Here is an 8,720-nt window from a genome sequence, read left to right on the forward strand (position 1 = left end):
CCGCCTCTTTCCTGCTAATTATCACCTTATGAAAAGTGTTTCATTAAGAAACTGCTTTTGATTAATTATCGACAGAATGCTGACCAGAAAGAAATGAAATTAATCTCTGACCCCGGCTGGGTAGCACTGGAAATTCATCATATATCCTTTTAATATTGAAACACAGCGCAGAATTTTAATAGAAAATATTGTTTTTTTCCCCCTCCAAACCTCCAGTCTTTATTAATGCCCCTGGGCAGAGAATGATATTGCTGGCAATATAGCAGTCTTTGTTCATTTTAAATTTATTAAGCATTATGCACTTCATTTCAAACATTTTACTGTTTCTTTTTAATTTCGCTCAGTGTAACTACAGAGTAAAACCTTTTTAAACATTTAAGATATTGAAAACCCATAGACGAATGTCTAACGGAAACTGCTTCGGCCATCAAATGAATCTAAGTAGAAGCAATTGTAATTTTAAGCCCTCAAGTATACCCTTCAGACTTTACGGTATCTGCAACCTTCAGATTGAAGTGGCAGACAGGCAGGCTGGGAGGCCGCCCTGCCGGGAGCCCCGGGCCAAGGGGGTCCTGCCGAGTCCCTGTGGGGCCCAGTAGCTTTCTAGGCGGCAGGAAGGCCCTTCCCCATCATTTAGGTGGGCCTAAACAAATCTTCTCAGAGGCCAGGTCTCTTGCTGGAGATGTCCCCACCTCCCCCACTCTGCCCACCAGACCAGAGGCCCATCCTCCCCCGCAGCAGGATATTGAACTACGGGAGGTTTCTCCTCCCCTCCGTAGTTACCCCTTAACCCAGCCAGGGTGCTTTAGGGACCTGCCTGCCGAAAGGGTACCTGAACAGTTCGCAAGCTAGGGGAGGTTAGGAAAGGTTGGTGTGCCCAAGTCCTCCTCAGAGAGGGAGGGCAGCGGAGATGGACTGGGGCCACTACCCCCGGTATAACCCATCCGCAGAACTCCCACCCTCTCGCCCCCTTTTTCTGAGGAATCCAAGCTTTGCACTTAATGAGTCGTGAAGTGTGAGAACTTCCGGACCGCAGATCTCTGATGCCAATTCCAGATGTGCTATGCGGGTGGGGCCTGGGCCTGGAGGCCAGAGACCCCCCACCCCCACCCCCGCCTGACCGCAGTCCCCCTGTCCGGGATGCAGCTATCCCCAGCGCCGAATTGGAAACGGGCAACGTCTCCACTGAGAAATTACTCTTTTTATTTCTTGTAGCGTTCCTGGTGCCCTTATTTCACGGCCCGGACAAACGGAATATTACTTTTAAAACACTATGAAATACCAGGTCCTGTCCTCAGAGCTATTTCGGGGGGAATTCAATTTTTGTTGAATGGTGAGAAGGGCCGGCATTTCTTTAGGGGCTGAGTGTGGCAGAGGAAAAATGCTCAGGGGTTGTCTTGGCAGTCCACAGAGGTTTGTTGGTGGCTGGGTTAGACACCACAACCGTTCATACACCTGCAGCCACAGGGACACTTCCACATACCGGCTAGACAGCCCCATGGTACTTGGCTTAGACACGACTTGCTTAGCTAGCTAGCTTTCCTTCTCCGGCCTGGCTGTAAGGTGATCTTACCTCCTGTAAAGGCTGTCTGTGACCTGATCCACTTTCCCCACAGGCCCCTGGCCCCACCCCCAACCCCATAAGGTGCTCTTCCTGGGCCTGCAGGGAGGAAAGTCCTCTCTCTGGTCCCTCTCAGTTCTAGTCCCCCAGCCCAAAGCAACTTTCCTTCCTGCTGTTGTTGCTAAGGAGAGGAAGTTGGCTGAGTACCTTGACGTAGGTAACTGACTCTTTTGTGCTGCTAACTGGGAAGTTCCTCTTAGCAGTTCCCCAAAAACTTCTGTCCCAGAGTCCCAGACAGATCTCTGGCTGTCACCAGTTCCTGGAACTGGCCTCTGGCCGGAGCAGTTTGGCGTTAAGTCGGGAGTCATTAGGATGCTGGGAAGAGATGTTATCCTCTCCTGCCCCCATAAATAAGAACAAAAGTGAGAGTGAGAATAATATCCCTCTGTCCCACTTTCTTTCCCGAGTTTTCTTTCGTTTTTTCCCCCCCACGTCCTCTCTAGGGTCACAAGGCTGTGCCCTCTGCCTCTGTCCTTGGAGGTGCAGAAACCAGGGTCAACCACCAGGAAAGGACCAACTTGGCTTTTTGATAAAAGCAAGTTAAGACTGACCCATCTAACTGTGGCAGACCGGAGGAAGAGCTCAGGGGAAACAAATAGGACCAAGGGTGGCCTGTAAGTAACTTTCCCCTCCCCCCCTCCGCTCTTTTAAAACTAGAAACAAACAGATGAGGCCCTAGCTGCTAAGTAGTCTCTGGGCTGCATCTCGCTTAAACAGTCCTTCTTTCTTATTCAACTATCCCCCTCCCAGCCCCGCCTCACTGGTGGAGGGTCTCCCAGCTCTCACTGCAGTGAGGGGATTCGAATGCTCTCAGCTGCAATAAGGAGAAACACCTCATCACCCTAGTTCCCCGCGCCCAGACCCCACAAAATATTGCACTATCCAATTTCCTGTAAACACATACTGGAGCTAGAGTTAAGACTCTTTTATGCTTAAAAAAAAAAGATAACAAAGCGATTTAAAGATAATTAATTGCATTAAACTATTGACTAACTACCTCGCTCAATAGTAATTCATTTAGAGAATATTAAAATCGGAGGAACAATGATAAAATTGACGCTGATTCCCACGGGGAGGGGAAGGCCAGCAAATTAGATACTTTCTTAATCTGGCGTAAATAATAACATGTCTGTCTCCCTCTCTCTCAAGCCAATTCCCCTATGGTTTATACCAGACTCCAAAGCTGGCTTTCATAATTGATATCAGTTACTCAATGAGGACTTTTTCATTTGGTCTTGTTATCCGTGATAATTGGGAAGTTCAGGGGCTTGGAGTTGGGATTTCAGAGCTGGCCTGGTTCCTCCTTTGCTTGGCTGACCTGGGGCACAGGCCACAGCTGGAAGGCCAGCACTCTGGTGGACCGTTGATTTTTAACAGGGTTGTGACCGTTTATCTGTCCCAGGGTTTCCACTCGAGTTCTAGACACAATGAGGTGGAGTTTGATGCCCTCCAGGACCCAAGACTGACTCCCTTCTGCAATGACCACCCAAGTCCCGCCGTGGCCTTGCCAGAGGTTGAGGGCATGAAACACTGGGCAGTATACTGGGTTAAGAGCTCCCCACACAGTTTTTGTTTGAAAAGTGCTGGGTCAAAGCATCAAAACCCAACTATCGCGGGCAGTAGGGGCCAGGGGAAAAATTGAGAAGAGGAAAGAAAGGGAGTAAGTGCACTTGGAAGAAGCCAGCCGGGCCTGTCCACCACCCGGTGGGAAGAGGGGCTCAGATACCAGGTCTGCACCCTCCTTCCCCACCCCAAGGCCTGGTCTAGGGAGCATGGACGCTTGGCCAGAGCCCTGCCAGCCTGGAGGGTCTCTGAGATGGCTCTTTCGTTATTTATTCACTTATTTATACATTTATAAAGTGTTTACTTAGATCGGCGCAGATGTAACATCTCATTTACAGCGTGGCCTCGGGGCATAGAAGCAATTGGCAACAAAAGAGTAACTCCGGAGAATTAGAGAAAAACACACACAACAACCAAGCGAACAGAGGTGGGGGGGGGGGAGAGAGCGCGCGCGCGTGGCGCTTGCCTCGGGACCGCGGGACAAACAGAGAGCCTCAGTCCTCGAGGGGGTGCGCTGGACCTTGCAAGCACCCCAGCCCCAGGGTGCTCAAGAGTGAGCTCCCACTTACTCTCTTTGGAGAGAGGCTGGGGACACAGGCGTGGGCGGGACCTACCACAGATCCAGAGGCCGTGGTGGCTAGAAGACTTGTCATCACCATTGAGCAGGGAGCCCCCCAGGGGGACTCTAGTCTCCCACCCGTTCTGTCTTGGAGGGGGACGTTGTGTGCTGACCACAGCAGGATCCCTGCCTGGTGGCCCCAGTTTCGGCCGGCCTCGCCTTCCCCCAACCCTGTCTGACATGGACAGACCTCAGGTCCTTCTGTCCACCGGTGTCTATCAGTTGGTCCTCTGCTGCAATGACCACAGCGTCTGGCTCTGGGAAACTGAGGCTCACGGTGTTTGTGGCGCGAGCTAGGCATTTGAGGACCCAGACTCATGTCCCGCCAAGGTGTCCAGGGCAGAAAGGAGCAGATTTACCAAGATTGCCGAAAGCTTGGAGTTTGCCCTCACCCCTCCCTTGGGGAACTCTCCCATTCCTCCAGGCTCGGCCTCAGTTTTCTCATTCAGGGACCACGCCCCAGCCTTCCAATCCTCAACCTTCATACCACCAGGACTCTCGCCCTCCCTGCAGTGACATATGTTTTTCTTTTTTTTGGGGGGGGGCTATCGCGGGTTCCTGACCTTCAGGATTTTATTCTTCCCAGAACCAGGACCTCCATCCCTCCCTTTTTAGGACCCTCCATTCCCCCTCAGGGGACCTCGCCCTCCCGTGGTCCTTGGCCTGGGCGCGGAGCCCCGTGCTCAGCCGTCAGGGCGCTGACGGGAGGCAGCTGCGGCTGTGTAACTGGGAGCTGGTTGCCTGGCAACCCGAGGCGGCTCATTACCGCGGCCACAGTGATTAACCAAAAATGAAAAAAAAAAAAAAAAAAAAAAAAGAAGAAGAAGAAGAAGAAGAGGAGAAAAATAAGGAAGAAAAAATAGGGGAAAAGCGGGGAGTATGAAAGTAGAATACATTATTTAATTAGCTAATTGATAATCAACTTCTTTTTAATTATTCATTTAATTAAAAAAAAAAGTGTAACTACAACACCACCCTTACAGAGCTGTTGATACCCTGGCAGCATTTTCAAAGCCGTCCTTCTGCAGTTCTGCAGCCGCTGAGAGCAGAGAGGCAACTTTCTCTCAGCGCTGTTCACCCCAGGCCCCTCCCCTTCAACAGCGGAGGACAACAGCCCCGGAGCATCTGGGACCAGAAGGGCCCTGGCACTGTGTTCTCTTCTCACTCTGTGGCCTCACTGTATCCCTAGTTTCAGGCGGCCCAGCTACAGGCTACGATTTAGAGGCAGAGCTGTGCAGACGGTCGCTCCTACTTGGCTTCATAGAAATACCCTTGGATTGCCAGCTGTTCTTTCAAGGCTAGAAGGTCAAACAGGTGCTGGGGCTTTGAGTTGTTCACTGGATTTGGAGAACACCTTTTCATCTGGGTCTCACTGAGGCTGACAGGATACAATCCTTCCTCTCTCTCTCTGGTGGGGAATCCACATCCCAGGATGACTTGACTTTCTTACATAGGCTAGTTTACCCAGGATGTGCCAAGGGACATGGGTGCAGGCCCTTATAATTGGCTGAGGGCCAAGAGTGAGTCAAATTCACCGTCTATGCATCAAGTTTGGTGCAAGCTTCCTGCTGGGAGCCCAGGCAGGGCAGGACAAGGCAGGATGGAGACTACAGCCCTGTCCCTGGGTTTAGGGAGCTAGAAGACAGAAGGTGAGCTCAGGACCTGCCTCATTGGCTGCTAATCAGGTGGATGCAGGGTCTCTGGACTTGTGGGGTAGGAATGCCACCAAGGCTGGTCTCAGGTTTCACTTTCTCCCTTTGTGACAGACACCTACTCTGACCCTCTCCAGGGAGTCTTGTTATTTATTTATTTGGAAAAAGGTCTCCTGGAATCCAGGCGGGGGTTTGAACTTTTGATCCTCTTGCCTCGGCCTCCAGGGTCCTGCGATGGTAGTCTGTGCTATCACAACAAGCTATTCCGTCTGTAGGAACAGCTTATAGATATTCTTAACTCAATAGACCCTCTTTGGTTGTGTGTGATTCAGGAGGCTGTGGACACAGAGTTACTGCAGACATCTGGAGTTTCAAAGGTCTGGGGCGGGGCAGGGGTGTTCAATCTTTGACTGAATTGCAGGATTTTGGTTTGTTTGGTTTTGGTTTTGGCAAGAGCCTGGCAGAGTAAGGCCAAGGTCAGTGAGGGTGGAGCTCTGGCTTGAGAAGACAGTGGCTTTTATTTTCAGTATTCCTCTCTTCTCCATTCTGGTACAACCTTAGCTCCCATAATGTCATCTGAGTGTTTCCATCCTCTGTGCTGGACGCTACCAGAGCCTGGCTGCCTGCACATCATCTGTGAGGAAGCTGCCTGGATGCCTGGGGTGCAGTTTCTCATATCTGGATCCATCCTTGGCCTTCAAGCAGGTGTCTGATGTCTGGGAGGCTGGGCCTAAGGAGGGTAATCAGTAAGATCTCTCTGTTCTGCCAGAAGAGAGAGTTACCACCAACAGAAATCACAGGGATCCTGGTGTATGAACGTCTCAGGAGGTTCAGGGTCTGGGGAGATGACTCAAGAGGTGAAGCCGTTTGCCATGCAAGCCTACTTTGATGCCCAGAACCTATGTAGAGGTTGGGAGGCATGCTATGGCATGCATCTGGAATAACCGCACTCCTACAGTGAAATGGGACATGGAGACGCGATGGAAGCTCTCAGGCCAACTCAGTATACAGCAACATCTTAGATGACAAAGATCTTGTACCAAACAAGGTGGAGGGTGTGGGCTGACATGTGTACGGGCACCTACACAGCCACACTCACAAACATAAACATACCCAGGCAAGTGGAAAAAAAAAAAAAAAAAGACCTGAGTCAGAACTCTTGCTGGAGTTGCAGTGAATGGGGGAGGGGGAGGGGGAGGGCCTCGGGTTCATGCTCTGTGACCCCACCACAACCTCAGAATGTGCTTCTGTTCACAGATAGGGCCCTTGTAGAGGTAAATACAAACAAACAAACAAACAAACAAACAAACTGAGCTCACCAATCTAATCCCCTGGGGAAATTAGAAAGAGGGAATCCAGATACAGGCACACAGGCACACACACACACACACACACACACACACACACACACACACACAGAGGTATTGTCTTGTGAGGAGAGAGGAAAGATACCCATCTGCACACCTGCTAGGAAGGAGCCCAAGACTTCTTGACTTTGGACTCAGTTCCCTGGGAGGATGAAGAATAAATGTGTGTGCTATTTGTTACACAGCTGAACAGACTGACACAGTATCTACTACAGGGAAGACACAAAGGAAACATCTGCCGATTGTAGCCACTACACTTAGCCTCACCTGGGCTCTGGGGGGCTTAGGATGCCTGTGCTTCCTTGGGGCACACAAATCTAACAGGATTGTGGCTGTCCATTCTCCTAATACTGGGGCAGAGTAAGATTTTAAACTAGGACTGGTGTTATGGGCTTGTCTTCTAAATTACTTGAGAGACTGGGGCAGGAGGCTAGGCCTGCCTACCTCAAAAAGAGGATAAAAAGAAGATGGGAATCTATCTCAAAGACAGAGCCCCTGCCTAGAATCCCCCAGTGAGGGGCTGGGGTGTGACTCAGTGGTAGAGCCCCTGCCTAGAATCCTCCAGTGAGGGGCTGGGGTGTGGCTCACCATAGAGCATTTACTTAATATGTTCAAGGCTCTGGATTCTGTCCCAGCACCATTTGGTCAAGCAATCAGGGACAGAAAAAGGATTCTCCCAGTCTCCATCCAGCAGTCATGCTGTCCCTTGTCCAGCTTCCCTGTGTAGAAGGTAGAGCAATTTGGAGCTGGCCAGCCAGAAAGTCAGCAAATGTCTGCCTTCCTAATGTTGATTTTGGAGGACTTTGGTTCAAGGAGACCTTCCTGAAGCCAGAAGCAGAAGCTTGTCAGAGCCTTAGGTTTTGTGAAGGAAGCTGGCATGTGGGATGGTGGGGTACTGGGGGGTATTCTCTGCTTGTAGCTGCAGATTTATGTAAATACAGGCTGTGGAGCTCAACCTAGCTTTCCTTTCTTTCCCCTCCCCTGCCTGGAACATAAGGGCATTAGTGCTGATGGTTGGCGGATTCCCTCTGCCTGTCAGTGAGCGCCACTTAATTCCCAGGCAAATGTCGACTTATCTCATGCATGTACAGTGGCTTAGGATCTCTCATCAGCTTGGAAGCTGTAGCAGGGAGGCAAAGACAGGGCCACGGAGCTGGTTGGCTTCCCCTACCCTAGGCTATGCTTTCTTCAGCTTGCCTATCATGTGCACCCACTGGGAACCACTAGAGAGGGTTCCAGAAAGCCAGACTGGCCTCATTCTTGTTGTGACTCTAGAGGGGTCCCTGTCCTTTCATAAAGTTCAGCTTCCCTATCTGAGAAAACAGGGTCAGGCCACCTTGGTGGCACAGTCCTGTCATATGAACTACTTGGGAACTTGGAGCCAGAGGATTTAGAAGTTCAAGGCTAACCTGGGCAACTTAGGGAAACCCTGTGTAATAATAATAATAATAATAATAATAATAATAATAATAATAATAAAAAGTTAGCCAGGGAGGTTGTGGTGTGTGCCTTTAATCCCAGCACTCAGGCAAACAGATATCTGAGGTCAGCCTGTTCAGAGTGAGTTCCAAGATAGACAGGGCTACATAGAGAAACCCTGTCTCATACAAAACAAAACAAAACAAAACAAAACAAAACAAAACAAAACAAAACAAAACACCAACTAAAAATAAAACAAAATCTCACAAACCAAAACAGACCACCACCAACAACAAATCCACAACGTTTTTAAAAGGCTGGAGGTGTGGCTCAGCCGCAGAACAACTGTTTAGAACTCCCCAGTGAGGGGCTGGGAGCATGACTCACTAGCGGGACACCAGCCTAGTATGCTCCTGACTCCCAGTTCCACCATAAATAAAGAGTTTAAAGCAAGGACAGTAATGGAACCAACATGATGG

Source organism: Mus caroli, unplaced genomic scaffold, assembly GCF_978045245.1.
Source record: "Mus caroli unplaced genomic scaffold, Mus_caroli_1 scaffold_4, whole genome shotgun sequence".
NCBI classification, from domain to species: Eukaryota; Metazoa; Chordata; class Mammalia; order Rodentia; family Muridae; genus Mus; species Mus caroli.